The sequence below is a fragment of the Amblyomma mixtum genome, chromosome 5 (genome assembly GCF_055824585.1).
Source record: "Amblyomma mixtum isolate Tamu chromosome 5, ASM5582458v1, whole genome shotgun sequence".
Classification (NCBI taxonomy): domain Eukaryota; kingdom Metazoa; phylum Arthropoda; class Arachnida; order Ixodida; family Ixodidae; genus Amblyomma; species Amblyomma mixtum.
Window position 1 is genome coordinate 143,804,311 of NC_143016.1, and position 19,878 is coordinate 143,824,188.

The 19,878-nt window shown below is 50.9% G+C and overlaps 1 protein-coding gene across 1 annotated transcript in view; it reads right to left on the minus strand.

The window, feature by feature from the left end:
• Nucleotides 1-19,878, minus strand: part of LOC149343959 (uncharacterized) — a 62,882-nt gene that overhangs the window by 11,624 nt on the left and 31,380 nt on the right. The gene's annotated exons all lie outside the window — the stretch shown is intronic.

The following is a 19,878-nucleotide window of genomic DNA, read 5'->3' on the forward strand; positions in this document are numbered from 1 at the left end:
GCACGTGGCCACCTGGACCACGGTCGCCAACGGAGCGGCCATTTCCTACTGCGCGCGGTCCAGGTGGCGGGACCAGGCGCAGCCCCTTCGCGGCGGTTACCTCGAGGAAGTGCCGCTGCCTTTGCGCGGCCTGACCCTGGAGGAGAGGGACCAGGAGCCCCCGGCCGTGTTTAGTGACGAGGAGCGGGCCGGCCTGTGTTCCCTCTGCGGCACACTTGTTGTGCACCGGCCCCGCCACGAGGCCGGTGCGCTGCATAGAGCGCGCAGGGAGGCGGCGGAGAAGCTCTTGGCGGCTGCAGCGCCTTCCCCCGCTGCGCCACTGCAGAGGGGCAGCCCGGAGGAGGCGGCCCTCCGCATCCTCCAGTCCAGCCGCCCAGACCTGCTGTCCCCGGCGGCCGAGGAGCTGTGGAGGGCGCTGCCGGCAGGGCCCCCAGCGGAGCCAGGCGCCTCGCCCCCCCAGGCGGCTCGTGAGGAGCCCGTCCAGCCAGCGGTGAGCGGCCCCCCGGCGAGCACCCCTCCCCCCTGCGACGACTCTATGGACCCGGACCCGGAGGTCATCGAACGCCTGCTGGCGGACCCCGGGACGGACGTTTGAGGGGGGGGGGAGATGTAGGGTCTGCTCGCGGGCAAGTCAAATCCCGCGCCGCTCACCGCGGGTAGTCTGGAACCCTTCTTCCCGAGTGGTGGGGCGGGCGGAGAGAGGCGAGGAGAAAGCCTTTATAAGGCGAGACCGGAGAGGCTCGCGGTCTCTTGCTCTTGGACCAGCCCTGCCGAAAGGACCACCTGACCCAGCTGCCACGACGACGACCGGCCCCCCTGATGTGAGAATAAACCCTTTGTACAAAGTCCTGCCTCGAGTGACTGCCTGTGCGCCCCCGCGCAGAGGAATTGCCCACACGTCTTGCCTGCAGGTCTTGAAGGTGGGAGCGGCTTGACCAAATGCAAGCAGGGAGACTTCGTCAAGAATGCTGAATATTCCCTCCCACTGGACGTCCGGCAGGGTGTGGATGCACGCCATGGCAGGGGACAGCTCTGGCATATATGCTGCGTAATTTTTAGCAAGGAAGCTCCTTCACACCAACGAGATGTGGACAATTTATGGCAGCGAGGAGCATGGTTTCATCCTGAAGATGGTTAGCAGAAGGACGTCAAATAGTCGACGCTCTGCTCAACCCGATGACAACTTCCAGTTTCACTGAGTACTAATACAGCTGCGGAAAGAGCGAGCGCGGGGACAGCGGTGCAGTGCAGCGACTGGCTATCCGGGCTCGAAGTCTCTGTTCTTGTAGCCGATGCAGGTGGAAAAGGAATCTGTTAACCACACGAGCAGCCCGGAAGAATACGAGTATATGCTTTTTTAGCAGCTTAGCTTCATTTAAGGACGCTTGCGATAAGCGCGGTGCGCAAGAGACATGCGCAGTTGTTGTATTCGATCGCGAGCATGATAGCGCTTTGACATCTTCCCTTGTTTGAAAAAAAGCGCAAACAACAAAACAAAAACAACGTGCGAGTTTTATGAACTTCTGTAAGCTAGGCTAGGTTTGCTATAATTTACATTATGGTAGTGGATAAAGCAGCGGCTGTAGACATATCCGTTCAGTTCTTGGAAGGGCGCCTTGAATTGTGTCCGCATGCGAGCCACTTGACGTGGCATTCTCTACGGGTTCTGGTTGGGGTACAGGGGCATGTGCCACGATATGCTCTCAGATGAGGTGCTCTATCGTGCGGTGTAACTCCTGTCCGCTTCTGTAACGTTGGCCCTGCAGGGCCAACCACTATGGCTGGAGCCCACGTTCTGCTGCATTTGTCGAACACGGACACCCGGTTTCCAGAGCGAAGGTCTAGTAGACTGCGTGTCGCCCTAATGTAGCAACGCTTTGTATTCAGAATTCAAAAGGGAAATGGGTCGCCATGCCTTCGGGTCAGACGGCACGCCACTACTTTTCAGGAAGAGTACGATTCTACTCTTCTGTAATGTTCCCGGTTGAATCCTGTAGGCAAGTAGATCATGAAGCACTGACAAGCGTTGAACATGTATCTCAGCGAAACAGGACTTGTAGAAAACAAGTGGTAGCCCGTCAGGACCGGCAGCAGCGAAGTCATTCATCCCTTGTAGTACCAGGCGAAGCTCTCAAAAGTTTACTGGGGCCGCATAGTCTGCCACGGCGCTCTTCAGGTATACATGGTGTGCCTGAGCAGTATTCACGCAGAGCAGTATTAAGGTTGTCTATCCCTGTGCTGTCAGCTGAAAACAGGTGCGTGCAATGCGTACTGAAAATAGCCTTGATGTCCTCAGCGCTGTCAGACTGCAATCTAATCGGTAATTCTACAAACGGAATCGTTGCGAGACCTGGCACGGAACCGCAGCGGACTCTGCGAAGCACTGCGGGGTCCACAACTGGTCTACCATTGACATATGTCTGTGCTGCTGTTTGAGAGCTGAGGCGGAGAAAAAGTTCATTGCGCGCTTGCAACTGATTCAAGTAGCCCTACGTGGTGAAGTAAGAGGCCTACCACGGCGCACAATGCGTGTTATTCGAAGAATGTCGTTGATACCTGCGGGTCTATCCCTGCCAGCTTTAATTAACTCTGCGCGCCAAATCGCTCTCAGAGCATTTGTGATATCCAAATTCCACACTTCACTGGACGGGGTAGGCTGCTGAAAGTGCAGCCTCACCGATCCTGAAAAGCGGTCAGAGATGCGTGGAGCATCATGCGGAAATGCTAGGACATCACAACTAGGGGCAAGCACATCCGGCAAACAAAAACCCTCAATCCAGCGCATGTTCCTGCCACGTTGCCTTGTGGCAACGAACTCTCGCGGTGTAAATCGGCCCACGCGTCCCTAGCCTGAAATTACGAACAAGCAGCTTTAATGCTCGTGCCCCTCTGTAAGGTCTGCCTTGTCTGCGACCGCTTACATCCCTGTAGGGATATTCAACACAGTTGAAATCCCCGCCTATGAAGGTTGCATAGCTGTCAAACATGAAGGAATCAAGAGAAAAAAAAACTCGGATTTGAAATAACGCTGCGCAGGAGCATACACAACAAGCGCTCTCACACGCCTGCCATGCTGGTTGAAGTCCACTGCTAAAGTGAGTTCATCGGAGCCGCAAATGCAGTGGGCACCGCCGTGGAAATGTGGCTTGAAAAATACGACTCCAACGCCAGACAAATCTATCTGTGAGTGTGAAATAGGCATCAGCACAAAAGCGGGAACAAAAAGACTGAACATCGTACGGCGAACAAAAATTGCACTCTTGTAGGAAAAGAATATCTGGCAACGCCCACAATCTCCCTCTGCTTGTCCAGATTTCTTAGGCCCTGAGCAATCCGGGAGAGAAAGTGGACTCCCTTCATTGTAAGAAGAGCGCACGCGGATAATCTAAAACTGAGGAAAAAGAAGAAGAAACATAACTAAGGCCGTTTTTCTAAGGAGAATTGTGCCCCGACTGCGCGGGGCACTGGAAAACTTGTGGGGCTTCCTGCTCTCTGGAGAGCTCTCGCTCTCCGATGTCTCAGGGTGGCCCCTTTTCATTGTCGGACGATCACAGTCCATGGGACTGTTACCCGTAAGCGGGCTAACGAGGAGGCCGAGTAGATTTTTCAGGTCTATTTTGCGAGGATCAGTTAGTAGTCTATTCATTCGGACGTCCTGTTGTAAGCTCGCAGGCATGTCGTAGCCAGCAGACGAGACATCGCGTCCTGCTGCCCGGAAACCGCGTCCAGATGGGTGGTGACGGAGTCGATGGGGACTGGAGCGCTTCCATCGCTGTAGCTGGTGGTCTTCCGCGATGACGAAGCTGCGCCGGTCGGTTCCGGGGAGCTCTGGTCTGTGCCCTCTACGCTCGACTCTTTGGATGTAGTGGACTGATGTGCACGAAAGTTATTGATTCATCGGTGTCCTTATTTTCTGTTCGGCTTCATCGCCAGTCTTCTCATCGATAGTCAATTCGTCGGTCTCAGAAGCTTGTTCTGAGTCACTGTTAATAGTGTAAACCGGCGCCTCCGCTGAAGGTACGGATGCGACTTGCTCGTCAGCAGCCGCCGCTGCTGCGAATGACCGTGATCGCGCGCAGTCGACGGTAGCGTGGTACAGCTATTTGCACACCTCTGAGGCGTGCCCGAACACGCCGCACCTCGAGCAGCGGGGGGTGTGGCAATCTCTTCCAATATGGCCGGCAAGGCGGCGCCTAGAACACAGCTTCTGCACCCCTCGATAATCGCACATGGCCATGTATCCTTGAACCGAAAGAAAGTTCGGAATTCGTTTCTTCATTTCAATTCTTGCTACTCGAATGCCCGTGCCAGTTTGCGGACGGCCCTTAAATGCGGGTTCATACACTTGTGCATTGCGTATGCTGAAAAGGGCGCTGCACGCGGCGCATCAACCACCCATAGGGTCACTCGGAAAAGAGACAGACAATTTTCGGGCCTGCACTCACAAGCCGACCGAGACGCCGTTGAGGATAATAACGCCCCAGGTCTTGAGCTTCGAATCTGCGCTGGTCGAGGCAACGGCCATGCCAAACTTTATGCCTCTTATGTGCTGGAGGGACTTGATACCGGCACGGCCGGTCAAGGTTTCTTGTGCATAGATGAAATCTTCAACAGTGCTGCCCTCAGGCGCTCTCAAGATGAAACAATACGCCTTGTCCGGGGGTGGAGCGTCCCAGGCAGCACAACAACATTGGCCGAACGTCGCGCAAGTGTTGGCAAAACTTGGCACGAACATCGGTCCTACACTGGCATTTGGGCCGAGCGCTACCACTTTACACATTGGCCTTACTTTCATGCCAGTTTTGGGCCAACGCTCGGCCGATCAAGCGGCCAACGCAGTCCCGATGTTCGTTCTGCAGCATGGACCAGCAAAGGTCTCATACTGGCATCCAACTTTCAAACATTGGTAGCCAACTTTCAAACGTTGGTAGCCAGCTTTCGAATAACGGTTTCCAGCTTTCGAATATTGGCATCCAGCATTCAAATAATGGTTTCCAGCTTTCGAATAATGGCATCCAGCTTTCGAACGCTGGCACATGCAATTAACCCACTCGCCAATGACCGGCACTGTGGATAGATGTACATACATAACATTCTACCTAGCAAATATTTATAAATGAGGGTGCGAAGAATTCCAGAAAAAAGACCCGTTTATTGCTTTGAGTTACAAGAATCACGCTTCTAGCGCACACAGGATGGTTTGCGCTACCACCAGCCACCCTGGGGAGTAAAGAAAAGGGGCCCAAGAGCATGGTGGCAGAGGCTGTGGGAAAACAATTTATTTTCAAGTTTGGTGAGTGCCGATCAGGTTGGACAAAGCATCTCGGCAAGCTGCTGCGGCACGGCTAAGGCATCCATAAAGCGCTCAACGGAGCTGTCCTCCAGTGAACTGATCAGTCATATCCGAAGTAATCGTTGCACTCCACTTGCAAGGGGGCTGCTGGACTGCATTCAAACAAATTCCTTGTCCAGTTCTTGCACGATGGCCTCACGAAGTGCCAAGCCTGCAAAGAGAAGCATGATGTCATGGTAAGTTGAATTATGGCCATCACAGAACAAAAACGAACATAACATAACAAAAATAACACCCAATTTTGTGAAAAACAGTCATCGTGAAGACACTAGCAACATATTTTACAGGATAATTTTTAATTTATTCTTAAGAACCAGCCCCACATTAGTTGCACAAAGTGGAATTTAATTTACTAAACTTCCCTTATACCAAATGGTTTAATTTAGTTTAATGCGTCGTGTCGCACTCCCAGTAAATATATTCAATGCGAGATAAGCAAATTAATGTGATATTGAAAACAGATTAATGTATTATTTTGTTTTAATATCATAACTCGTATCTCTAAATTGCGAGGTAATTTTTTATTCCAGTAAATATGCACAGGTTGTAGCGTCTCTTCCACATGGACGTCAAAACAACATTTTTGATTAGTTTTATTTAATGGGGTCAAAAATGCGGCTTGCGACTTTTGACGAAATACGCTGAACGCAAGGAACTCAGGGCACCTTTGTTTTACCTTAGTTGCTTCGCATGCATGCTATAGTTGGATTCGAAACTGCAACTTGAAAACCACACAAAAATACTAGTCTGATAGTCCAGAGTAATGCCCTTTTTCATTGCGAGAGAACTTGGGTAAAAGCTTTAACCAGTAATTGCGGATTTTCTATTGAGTCTGCAAGAGTAGAAGGCAAAAAGAAACACTACGGAAGTATTACACATATCCTTACCAACTAGTCTGCAGTGGAAAATTAATTAAGCGGTTCTGATTTCCGTCGTGCATAAGCGGTAAAGGACATATTCCCGAATGCATCCTATGTCAATTCATATGAGTTCCAACCCGCTGTTAGCCAAAGTAGTGAATCTTTAGTGAGTTCATCTCACCAAAGACGAAAAATTAAATTCTCACCATTCGGCCACAAATCCACTGCGCACGACGTCAAGCAAGCCATTTCGCAATGAGAGTGGGTACACAGAAGTCGTCCTCGTGCTTTTTGGCCCGCTCTCTTCTCCTGCCGAAAAAATAAAGGCGCATGTAGTCAAAGCAACATTTACTACAAAAACCACTTCAACTTCCAGACGTATATCAAGATAAAAGAGTTTTAGTACTTACAAAAGATCTTGCAGGCGGTACGAACAGCGTCGGAGCTCTCCTAATATATGAGTGTGGCTTTTCGCGTGCGCAGACTATGAACGGTGCTAGCTCGAGTGTGCATGCATTTTCGTCGCGTTGGTTTGCACGTGGTTGAGCTCCGCCGTGCAGTCAAGAATGTCTTTTTGTGATGAGTCGCGCGGTTCCAAGACGAGCAGTGGAGACGATGGTGTGGGGGGGGGGGGGGGGTTGGCTGGAGGGGAGAGAGTAATTTTCCTTTACACAGGTTTTGTGGTTCCGAGAAAAGTCCTCGAGCTGAAAGGTGGAGACAGGGAGGTGGAGGAACAGCGAAGCGCGTAGCTGCGTGCGAGGGAAAACAGGTTTGAGAAAGTGACAACCAAAAAGAAAAAATAGCGCTTCGCGGGGTGGGGGGTTAGCCCGCTCCCTGGAAAAGGGCACGGCCGGGAGAACAGGTGGGGAGATATTGGACTTGAAGACTTGAAAGAGAGAGGGAAAGAGGCCAAAACACGTGAAAAGGGTTTGGAATTTTTGGAGAATGAGTCACATGGCCACAGGCAGTACAGAAAGCAATATCTACAAGAGAGAAGTGGATGGGAAACACGGAAGCGTCAAAGTATTGCTACAAAGCTGCAGCAAAAGCCTGAAAATTTTGAAGTGAAAAACTTGGAGCTTCAAGATGCATTTCGCCAAAACGACTTGAGACACTCGCGTATTTTGTGGGGCCGTATGATGTGGCTTCTGTCAGTTCAAGATAGCTTAAAATGTTACCACATAACAAAAATATAAAGCAAAAAAAAATATCCAAGCAGAATGCGCGCTCTTTCATAGTTTCATGTACCGTACATGCGCCAAACAAGCTAGGTTAACATGCGTCTAACGCCAGTTGTCAGTCCATTTATTCAGTGGTCGTCGAAAAATCCTCAAATTGTTTGTTGGGGTGGAAGTTTCGCGCAAAAAAGCAAAAACAAACAAAGGCATGTTGAATTGTGGTTCGCAACTACTTTCGACGGTTTTCATCAATAAAGGTCATGTTCGAAAGAAAAAAAAAACTTGCGAGTAAATATGCAAGGACGTGAGCAAGAGCTATAATGCCCCCAATGCAAATTACGCAACAGAAGTATAAAATGGTCAAAAACAACAATTTCCAACACAACGATTTGCAGAAAAGGAAGGAAATAGCAAATCAGAAAACACGGGAAAGGCGCGATCACAGGGCACGACGTAGGGAAGCGTAGGAATCGCTTAGCCCGTGTCCGCGTGCGTTTATGAAGCACCCGCCTAATATTTCACGAGCGCAACGCATAATTCGAAATTACGAGGCGACTGCTTCGTTTCTGGACGTTGCCAAAACTGAGCACAATTTCGGTTTAGCGAATGCACTTGCGCTAATCTATTACGTTTGTATCGCGATCTCCCTGAAGCAGACACCAGCTGCGCACTGCGGCAGTGAATTCCTAGAGCAAATAAAAAAAAGTGATTTTTTTATTCCAAAAATTTAATCAAATGAAACATTTGATTTTTGTTGAAGGCACCTGTTCACAATTTTTGTTGAAGGCGTCTCGGGTGTAATCAGAACGTTAATTCTGATCAACAGGACTTCGATCGCAATTCTAAACGTATTATTGCTGCTCACTGCGCAACCAGAGTGCAGCTTTTCCAACGGAATCGCGGGTAGCTTTGCTCACAAACTGCAAAAGTGTTCGGTTAAAATATAATACTAAATAAAACCAAATCTTTGAACTCGCATGTTTTAGTGCGTTCGAAAATTATGAACTGCCGATATGGTACTCGACAATAAAATTAATTTTGAACCCATTTTAATGGATGACACAATGTTTACCAACGTTTGCCAGTATACTTTGAACACTGGATAAGCGGTGGTAATCCTAGGCCAATATAGCCAGCTCCCGGAAATGGCATAGCCAATTCTGGCAAAGAGTGGAACAACACTGGCTAACATGGCCCATGATAGCCATGATTCGATGATGGCACAGCCAGCAATGGCAAACAGTGGGGCAATCCTGGCTAACCTGGCCCATGATAGCCAGGATCTAATGAGGGCTCAGCCAATACTGGTAAAGCGACGGACAACCAGGGCCATTGTTGGATGTGCTAAGGAGTGGCACAACCAATATCGGATGCTCACTGGCAACTCTGGGCCTAGTTAGGGCCACGCTTTGCCAGTGGATTTCAAATATTGGCCCGCCGTCGTGTGCTACCTGGGGTATGCCATTAGATGGCAGAGCGGAGCCCTGGCTCCCACGTCGTAACGCTGTCGTGCCCGGGTGGTTGGCTGCTGGACGGAACTCCTGGACGGTCCGACGGGCAGAATTCAGGGTCCGCCTTGAGGCTGAAGAGCTTGATGCAGACGGGCAGAATAACGGCGCTCGTTTGAGCAACAGATATCGCAGGTGCAGACGAAATCCTAGCGATGTCATTATTGGTTGACCTCAATATGGTGGCAGTATTTCCCAATACATTCACCAAAATTTTGAGCAACCGTTCGTTGTATACCATTCCATATGGTGTCATAGCACTTGTCTTTGCTTATAATTTGCATGGTTTAGTCAAGTTAGAGGCTAGCTTGCGACAGGAGTTTCGACCGATCACATATGCACCTTCAATTGTGTGCCTTGTGAGACTCCATTTTCCCTTAAGGTGCTGTTGAGGTGTCCACCGAGATGTGAAGTTGTGTGTCGGTGGTAGTGGTAGTGGTGTTAGGTGCCTTCACACATAACCACAGTGATGGTCTTCATCTCCTGGGTGGGAAGTGAGTGCTGTGCGTGCCGAAACAACAGTGTATGCAGACGCGCCCACCGGCTGCTGTTGCTATCGCTACGTCGAAATGCATAAAAATTGGACGGATCAATTAAGCTCTGTCCTAAGGGTAAGACGCGATAGCGTAATGTGTTAATTCCCATATATGCAGAAGGTCATTCTCTACTTTACAATTATAGATCACTGGGAGTCCTCATTCCCCTCCTGGTGCATTGATGGAGCCGGTAAACGATGAGCCACTGCCTTGCGATGGCAGTTTCACCAAGTGGCGGTACTTGTGCCGCCAAGCTTGCTCTTCGCCAGCGACCAATCTTTACTTTAACTGCCACCTGCCACGATGGGCAGGTTAATGTTAAGTGGGCAGCTGCAACCGGGAAGTACAGCTGGGAAAGAAACGCCGTGGAACGACGAATACCACGTGAATGGGCTTCGTAGCCAGTTGAGGTCGTATAGTTTGTGCGGCGCGAAGTTGAAATTGGACGCCAAAAGTCTTGAACACGTCTTTCAAGTGGTCACAAAAAAACTCACCGAGCATTGGAAGATCGAGCTGTTGAAACAGATCGGCGGGAAGATACGTCTTCAAGAAAAGCTATTGCCAGATCTGTAGCAGGGCGCTATTCATGCACAGGTAATCTTCCACTTGCAAAAATCAAGCGATGGGTATGGGCGGGTGGAATACCGACAGTTAGAGACGCGAACTCTCCTCAACGTCAAATGGCTGCTGCTCGTCCTAAGATGCGTCCATTACGAAGATGCTGGAAGTCGAGGGTATGGGCTTCGGTGGGCCGGTTCCATGTGTGTCATGTCCTCGGTCACCAATAGCGGGCGGAAGGCTTTGGTGCGGAGTGCAGAAAACGTCCTACTCATATTAGGGCTCGAAACGAAGCCCTCTACCGAGGCATCGTATGCGCAAAGCCACCTGCGTTTTGTTTTTATCTTCGGATGACCGCACTTTTAGGCGCAGCCGAAGTGCACTATACAGGAGCTTGGATATCACGTGTGCTTTGAAGCCGTAGCCTACGAGCTAACCATCCTCAAATATAAGCACCATAAGACGATAACCAACTACCAACGCAATGGCATGCAGGTAAAATGCGTTGCTTGCATTCGGGAGGTGGCGTGTGCAGCACCCACCGGTGAGATATGTAGCCCAGGTTGGTCTCTGCCTCTAAGGCAGGCATGTTATGGACCAGGGCAGGACACTGCGCCCCAGCTGCCGCACCTAGGCCGCAGTTGGGCTGGGAGCCGGAGGGAGAGGGCAGGTCAGTGCAGTCTCACTTTATATTTTGATCTTTTATGATATTTTTTATACCAGAGATTGTCCCCGAGAGATTTTGCGTGTTTTATTGCGGCGTGCATGGATGCCACCATTGAAATGCGTGTGCATGACGTCACAGCCAATCGTGCAGCCAGGGAGCGATTACAAACGCCGTGGCACCAACGGCCGAATATTCTACAGCGGCAACTATGGCTTGACGTGTTGTGTTCCATAGCGCAGCAAGAAGTCAGGGGACAATCACGAGCGCTTGCGTTCGTCCCATGAGCTCTTGCTGCGCTATGGAACATAACGCATATCCACTAGCCCGAATTATCACCTTGTTCACGTGTTGGTGGCTTAATGGTGCCAAATTGCAAGCGTTAAATGAATCACAGTAATTTTTCGGGCTCTGGGAGGCGAGCTTAAAGCAGATCACGTATTCCCAATTGATCTTCCCTGTCACATTTTGCGATTTAAATATCGCATTGTGTTTCTTTTTAGAGTTGCACTTTAAAGTGTGCCGTCGGAGGGAGGATGGTCCTTAGCTCGAGCACGACGGCGAGGAGACCGCCATAGTGGTAGCACTGTCTTTCATACACGACACGGCCAGAAGTGATGAACACCACGCCGGTCCAACATACTTGAGACCCACAGGCTGCGTGCCGCGCCTTCGCGAAGAGTACTATATCTTTGTAAGCTGCGCGCGCTCTCACCAATCAATATCGATATATTCCCCACTGTGGGCATCGTTTGGAAGCGTGGTCATGCCTCCCTTCCCGGCAACGAGAGTGTGCTCGCCCGAGCAGCAACCTTCCGGGCGCTGTCGAAAAAAGCGGAGAAGGCATCGGACACAGAGGGTGCCTTCACAGCTCTCGCAAATTCACACTCACATCACAGAATACTACTGCAGACAAAGAACTACACTGCCACCACCGCACCCAACACTGAACAAGGCCTAAGCTGTGGCGTGGCGTCAACCTCATATTCACACGTATCCACATGTACATCACAAACACTAGTTCCTCCCCGCCCTCTACCCGGACAAATGCCCTAGCTGCCAACAAAACCTGCCTACGTTGTATCATTCAGTTTTGGGCCTGCACGACACCACCCAGGAGCGTTCCATCCATAACCCTCCCCACCCCTTCCTCCTGGGAAGGTGCCCTGTTAGGCACCGACCCAACAGGGAAGCGCCGGCTCTTGGGCGTGCCGAGAAGAAAGCGGTGGCTTACGAGGTTATGGACTGAGAGCCCTTGTCGTTGAGACCGCTCTGACCCGCACGAACTCGCAAGACCAGCGACAGCTGCTCGGCCTGCAGGATTACGGCGTCACATGGAGCCCGGGACTGAGGGTTCCTCTCAAGGCGACGAGCGCAGTATATAGTTTTATAGTAAAAGTTTTTACTCCTCCTCCTCCGCCTCTTTTGGGTCAGCAGTCCAGTGCCATAGCCATTGAGTCACCGCAGCGGTTTTAGTATATCAGAAGTGGGCGGAAGCTCATCGACAAGGGTCAAGTTTACAAATCAGTTCGTCAGACGTTAGAAGTGATAGAGAAAAAATGTGTCCAGGAACACTTATCTCTCAGATCAGTGAAAGCATGCCTTGAATGGAGACCCTTGACTTAGGTCTATTGCACTGTGTCTATATTGTCTTGGCACGCACTTAATGACGCCAGTCTAGACTGTTGTAGAGCGTTTAGCACTGAAGAAGAAGTTGAAATAATTTAAGCACCGCAGCCGTTAGAATCATATGACCAGCCCATGTACCGGGTGTTCCTATAAACCGGAAATCAAAGCGCCAAAACATAAAAGGTGACGCGCTCTCTTGTGCGTGGTCGTTATCTAACTAATCTCGTACAAGCTGTCCTTACTGCTTCAGCGCTTCCAATTTTATTATGTTCACTACGCTGGGATCTGGACGTCCTGTCGCCACGTTTAGACTGTCGCACTTCGTAGAAAACAAACAGTTTCCTGTGAGAAATAACGCAATAGTCAGTGGTGGTTAGTACGCCTGTAGATGATTTTGTCTGTCCAGGTGTTTTTTGCAAAAATCTCTTACTGGATACTTTCCCTCTGATGACGTACGAGTAAAAATGTGGCATCGCGTTAGTAACTAAATAAGAGTGCCGAAGAAAGTCTTTGTGTGTGTGTCACACGCAACGTTATCTTCGAGGCATTATTGAAGGTTGGGATGACACTGCTGCGCTTGCGAGTAGCGCTGCTACTAAAATTGGAGAGGATTCTAACGTAATTTTCTTCTCTGCTCCAAGTATTTTATGAAGCGATCTCTATATACACTTTCACCGAGACGGGGTACTTGTTTTCCCTGCTTAGTTTAGTTAAGGGTTCATTAAAATTAGTAAAAATTGAGCCAATTAGCATATATTTCGCATCTGTCTGTGCTCAAGGTTCGCTATAGGCACCGGAGGTGAGCGCTGGTCGTGCAGGTGGCCAGTGCGGATTTTGCTCAGTGTGTACGTAAACACTTCCTCCTGCACTTCTTACCTCTAGGCGGGTAACAAAACCTTATCACAGTGCACCACTAGGGCCCGATGAAAAACGACGCTTGCTAGCATCAGACACATTCGTCAACTGCCGAATCCGCGTAATGCCAAGCACTAAATGGGAAAATGGCAGGTCAAGGGAAAGAACAAGCGCTGGCGGCATAGTTACACATAAAAAGAATTATCGATGTGTGCGCCCTGACATCTACAATGCAGGCGCAGTTAGCTGTATCACTCGAAGCGAAGAGCATTGCTGGGGCTAGAAGAGTGTTATTGTGAATTTACTGCAGGTGGCATGTTCGTTAAATTTTCAGTGACGGGTCCGCTGCTGGTGGCGCATGGCACCAGCGCAGACGAACTCAGCAGCGGGACTAGTGCGCATGGACTTACGTTTTTAACTACTGAGGTATGACCGAAATCATTTCTGACTAATTACATTAAACTCGGTTCGAATATTCTACACAAAGTTTCCAATCCCGCTACAGTAATATAGCACGCTACACCGTAGTGAATGAGAAGTTTTACCAGTTTACCTGAGTGACTAAGCAGGCAGTAATGCCAACGAATGGGCACAAGTTTAAGCAAGGCCGCTGTATTCTGTACAGCACTAGATAAGGGTTTCCCACAACCTTTTCCTTCTCATAGCGTTGATGTAGTTGGACGCATAGATTTATGTTCAAATATTTATTCGTACTCATTTAGCGTTCTAGAACCATTAATTGAGGGATAAATGTGCTTGCACTTCCGGTCTGAAGAAAAGGAAAATGAAGGTTGGTACTGATAAGAGGCAGGTGCTAATTCGCTGCGCCAGAGATCCGACGAGAACGAGACACCTTATGTATTTCCATCTAATCTTATGTATTCATATGTTATATTGTTACAGGTTCTATTTACAAATGCTATTTACAAGACAGATCGACCAGAGCCTGGTGCGCCAGCGGCAGGATACTGGACTTCCTCTTTTTCTTCCAGCCGCCGCACGTCTTCTTTGTTCCTCAGAGCCCATGCGCAGCACGTTACATTTCCCCGTTAGCAGACGAAGCCCTCTGGGCGAGTCAATCAATCGGGGTCCCGAGAGTGGAAAGGCTTTAGCCGTGCGACATGCACGACCTGGGTTGTTCTTGAGCGGCGTCCTTGCGTTGATTGGGGAGAGATGACATAGTTGAGGTCACTGAGGCGAGCAACAACGATGAACGGGCCTGTGTATTGGGATAGCAGCTTTTCTGATAAACCACGCTTGCGTAGAGGCGTCCACAACCATACAACGTCACCGGGAAGGTAGGAGACATCCTTGCGCCGGCGGTCATAACGCTGCTTAGAGCGATCCTGCGATGCCAAAGTGCGTATCCGGGCAATCCGACGGGATTCTTCAGCGCGACATAGTGTGTTGGCAATAGAAGGCTCGGTGTCGAGACAGAAAGGTAAGATGCTGTCGAGGGAGCTTCGAGGCGGACGTGCATAAAGAAGGAAGAATGGGCTGTAACCAGTTATTTCATGCCTCGACGTGTTATAGGCGTATGTAATGAAGGGAAGCACGTCGTCCCAGTTCTTATGGCGGGAATCGACATACATGGCCAGCAGGGTCGTGAGTGTCCGATTGGTACGTTCAACCAGTCCATTCGTCTGGGGGTGGTACGGCGTCGAGTGGCGAAAATGGCATGAACTAAGACGCAGAAGCTCTTCCACAGCGTCTGCCGTAAACTGGCGACCGCGGTCACTGATAACAACTCGAGGAGGTCCATGCCGGAGGATGACAGCACGAAGAAGAAAGACGAGACCTCAGCAGCGGTGGCGCAAGGTAGTGCGGCGGTCTCACAGTAACGGGTGAGGTGATCAACGCACACTATAACCCAGCGGTTACCGTTGGACGAGCGGGGAAACGGGCCGAGCAGATCGAGACCAACTTGTTCATATGGTGTGCTTGGAGGTGGCACAGGATGCAGGCGTCCAGGCGAAGAAGTTGTAGGAAGCTTGAACCGCTGACACTGCACGCAGGTGGCCACGTAGCGCTGAACCATGTGACGCATTTTTGGCCAGTAAAAACGTTCTTTGATGCGGTTAAGGGACCTGGCAAACCCCAAGTGCCCAGCCGTGACGTCATCGTGCATTGCCTGCAGAACAGAGGAGTACAGAGTAGCCGGAACGACGAGGAGAAAGCGCGCACCTCCAGGCGAGTAATTCGTTCTATGGAGTAAACAGTCGCGAATGCAGAAAGGGCTTGCGGATGCCGGGTCACGGGCTTCGGCAAAAAGCGGCGCCAAGTGCTGATCCTTGCGTTGTTCCATCTGGAAAGTGACAAGATCGGGAAACTCTTGGGAAAGGGCAGCGACATAGTCGTCGAAGTTTTCATCATCGGAAGTAGCAACCGTGAGCGGCAGCCGCGAGAGGCAATCTGCGTCGGCGTGTTGGCGGCCACTTTTGTAATTGACTTTTGCGTAGATTGACCAGCCAGCACAGAGAATGATGGTCTGTGACGACTGTAAAAGCACGTCCATAAAGGTACGAACGAAACCGTTGTACGCCGAAAACAACGGCGACACTCTTGCTCTGTTACAGTGTAATTGCGTTCCGACTTGCTGAGGGTGCGACTTGCATAAGCGACAACGTGTTTATTGCCCTCATGGCGTTGGATAAGCACAGCACCCACGCCGATGCCGCTGGCGTCAGTGTGGAGTTCAGTCGCTGCTGTCGGGCAGAAATGACGCAATATTGCCCGCGACGTGAGGAGAAACTTGAGCTGCCGAAACGCGGAGTCGCATTCGGGAGTCCAGTGGAAAGGGGTGTCTTTATGCAGGAGACTTGTAAGCGGGTAGGCTAAATCAGAAAACTTGGGAACGAAACGGCGAAAATATGAGCAAAGTCCTAGGAAACCCCTGAGCTCTTTCACTGATTTGGGTTCTTTGACACTGCTTACAGCTTCAACCTTCTGCGGGTCGGGCCTGACGCCATCCTTGTCAACGAGATGACCAAGCACAGTAATTTGGCTTTCACCGAAGCGACACTTCTTGGAGTTCAGCACGAGGCCCGCTCTCTCTATGCAGTCTAGGACAATGGCTAAGCTGCTGTTATGTTCGGCGAAGGTCCTACCAAAAATAACAACATCGTCCAGATAACACATGCAAATTTGCCACTTCAGCCCACGTAAAAGCGTATCCATAAATCGTTCAAAAGTGGCAGGAGCGTTGCAAAGGCCGAGTGGCATAACATTAAATTCATACAACCCGTCAGGTGTCACGAATGCTGTCTGCTCTTTGTCTTGCGGGTGCATCGGGACCTGCCAGTACCCGGACCGTAGATCCACCGAGGAAAAGTAGGAGGCTGAGTGGAGGCAGTTAATGGCATCATCAACGCGTGGGAGCGGGTAAACATCCTTCTTTGTGACAGTGTTAAGCCGGCGGTAGTCGACACAAAATCTCCAAGTGCCATCTTTCTTTTTGACAAGGATCACGGGAGCAGCCCACGGGCTTGAAGATTCCTGAATGATGCCGCGGTGCAACATGTCACGGACTTGTTCATCGATTATCTGACGTTCGGAAGGCGAGACGCGGTATGGCTTCTGTCGAATCGGTCGTGCAGATCCAGTATTGATCATGGGATGGGTACGGGAAGCTGGAATCGGCGGTGGTTCGTCGCGACTGAAGTCAGACACGTCCGCATGCTTAATAAGAACGGCCACTAGCACCTGGCGGTCGCTAGTGGGTAGAGATTTGTTGACCATGGCTAGGAATTGAGAGTCGCTCAGATCGCGGCGTCTAGTTGGACAAGACACGTTGTCAGTGGTCGCGGCAACTGGTACAGAAAAACGTTCTTAAAAGCCAGCAAGTTTTAAACCACATGGCAATACTGCAGGTTCGTTGGAATTATTGACAGTCCAAAGAGTGGCATGGCCCTTGGTCACATGGACGACGCTGCGGGGTACTAGTACACTTTTCTTTGCACAGTTAAGGGAACAAGGTTCCACCACCGCAACGAAGGCATCACAAATCGTACTCGAGGATACAACAGGAACGAATATGGCAGACATTGCTGGAACGACGGTATCTGCAGAGACAGAAAACACTTGGGCAACCACTGGCGAGTCTTCTATGAGAGCTGACCGAAGGCCAGGACTTAGTGATATGCCACCACTGCGGAAGTCGAGAGTAGCGCCGCACTGGTGCAAAAAGTCAATACCGAGGATGATGTCATGCGTAGAACGAGGGGGCACCGTGAATTCAGTTCGGAACATGTGGCCAGCAACCACTACATTCACAAAACAAATACCAGTCGGAACCAATGATTCTCCCCCTAAACCCCAGAATATAACAGCACGATCCCAAGCGAACATTATTTTACGACCCAGACGGTTCTTGAAAGTTGAGCTCATCACTGACACCGTGGCACCAGTGTCCACTAAGGCCATGACGCAAATACCGTCCACTAAAACTTCAAGGCGCTTCTTTAACATAACAATGGGCAGAGGAATTGGCATTATCGATGATCCGGCGACCGCACCTCCATCGGCCGCACACGCTAGTTTCCCGGTGACGGTGGGGAACGACGTTGGGGAGAAGGCGAGCGGCGAGAGCGGTGCGGAGGTGGAGTCAGACTTCGGTCGGAGGCAGGGCAGTCGTTCCGTGGTGGCGCGTAACTGGATGGGCGCTGAGACGATGTGAAGACACGGTCATGAACGGGCGTGTAAGGGATCGGTAGCGTTCGCGGGGGTCATTGGAACGCGGCTGGGGGCACTCAAAGCGGAGCGTCTCCTTTCTTGGAACGCGGCCGCTCGCGAACGCGCCGGGAAGTACGGGTGTCCACCCGCCCCGCGGAACCGATTCGCGCACGTTCTGGCACGAATGTGTATTTGTGTTTGTTTTTATTTTTATTTTGTGGTGGAGAGAACGTTCTACTCCGCACATGCTGGCACGACCGTTCGTTTGTTTTTCTGGAAAGGGTATTACCCTACGGTAGTTGGAGGGCTGACCATGCTCTCGATTAGCCAATGATATGAAGAATGTAGAATGATTGGGTGCTACGGAATGTGGGCCGGGCCTTTAGGGCTTTAAAACTGGGCCCCGGAGCCGGAAGCGGGGTTCTGCGCTAAGGTGAGATGCTACGCATCTTCGGCAACGCCGAGTAGGGGCCTCCCCTAGTAATAGCCAGATCCACCTTTTGGTTGCTTGTCTTGTTGCCGTTGTATCTAACTTCTATATTCTGTGTATATTTGTATATAAATCTTCAGTTATTGCCTTTTTCATCCCTGCGTGTGAACTCATCGAGAGACCGTCTCTGACGGGGCACCCCTGGTGCGAAGAAATAAGCTTCAGTCTTCGAGTTATCAACCGTCTCTGGCGGGGCACCTCTGGTGCAAAGAAGAAGAAGAAGAACCTGATCTTTACTGGGCGCATTGAAACTCGGGCGAGGGTACGACAATTGGCGCTGGGAGCGGGAAAACTGGCCCCGGCGACGGCAGAATCTAGAAATGTGACCGATCATACCACAGCGGTAACAAAGTGGTGGGTCGGGGGGGCACTCGGGATAACACTCCTCGTAGCCAGTGTCGAAACGACCATCGTACTCCGGCTGCAGCAGGTGGCGTTGCGGGCGAGCTGGCGCCCTGGGGCCGGGTCGGGTGATCCGGGGAGCGTCGCTGTAATCAATGCGAGTAGCACTGGTAGGGGCCTGGCTATACAAACTCCAAGGGGAGGAGCGGTAGGCGGGAGCCGCCTGCAGAGAACAGCTCTCATACAGGACTTCACTGCGGCGCCCAAGATCTTGATGCCGGGAGAGTTCGTCACGCACGATTTGACGAATGACGTCAAGGAGAGTCGCAGCATTCACAGGCTCGTGGAAATCCACGCTGGCGACGGTGGTGACGTTAGGCAGGCGACCGAACTTAGGAGTAATTCGACGCAGTTTTAGAGCTTCAAAGGTGCGGCAGTGCTTGATGATATCCGTGGGCGAGTCTAAATTTTCTTTACTAATAAGAAAGCTGTAGACGTCATCTGCGATGCCCTTGAGGAGATGACCAACGCGATCTTCGTCGGACATACTGGGATTAACGACCTTGCACAGCTTGAAGACCTCTTCAATGTAAGTCGTGCAGGTCTCTCCAGGCACTTGCGCTCTCTGAAGCAAAGACTGCTCAGCGCTCTTTCGTTTGGCAACGGTATCTCCGAAGCAGCTGCGGAGCTCTTCCATGAAGCGGTCCCAACTGGTTATAGACGCCTCATGGTTTTCGAACCAAGTTAGCGCGGTGCCATCGAGAAAGAAAACGACATTGGCCAGCTGAAGAGTGGCATCCCAGCCGTTGTATTTGCTCACCCGCTTGTAATTGGTGAGCCAATCATCCACGTCTTCGCCAGCCTTCCCGGAAAACGTCCGCGGCTCACGGTAGTGCTGCCAAGCGGGCGTTGTTGTTGTTGTTGTTGTCCTATAGATAATGGCGCGTTGCTGCGCCGGTCCGACGTGCTTCGGCTTCTTTTCGCATTTGCAGGGGCAACGGTGGCAATCCGGCGATTCTTCGGCTGCAGCGGTTTCGAGAGGGGTCCGTGGTGATCGACCCAGCACCTGCACCACACTGTTACAGGTTCTATTTACAAATGCTATTTACAAGACAGGTCGACCAGAGCCTGGTGCGCCAGCGGCAGGATACTGGACTTCCTCTTTTTCTTCAAGCCGCCGCAACTCTTCTTTGTTCCTCAGAGGCCATGCGCAGCAGGTGAAAATATGTTCCTA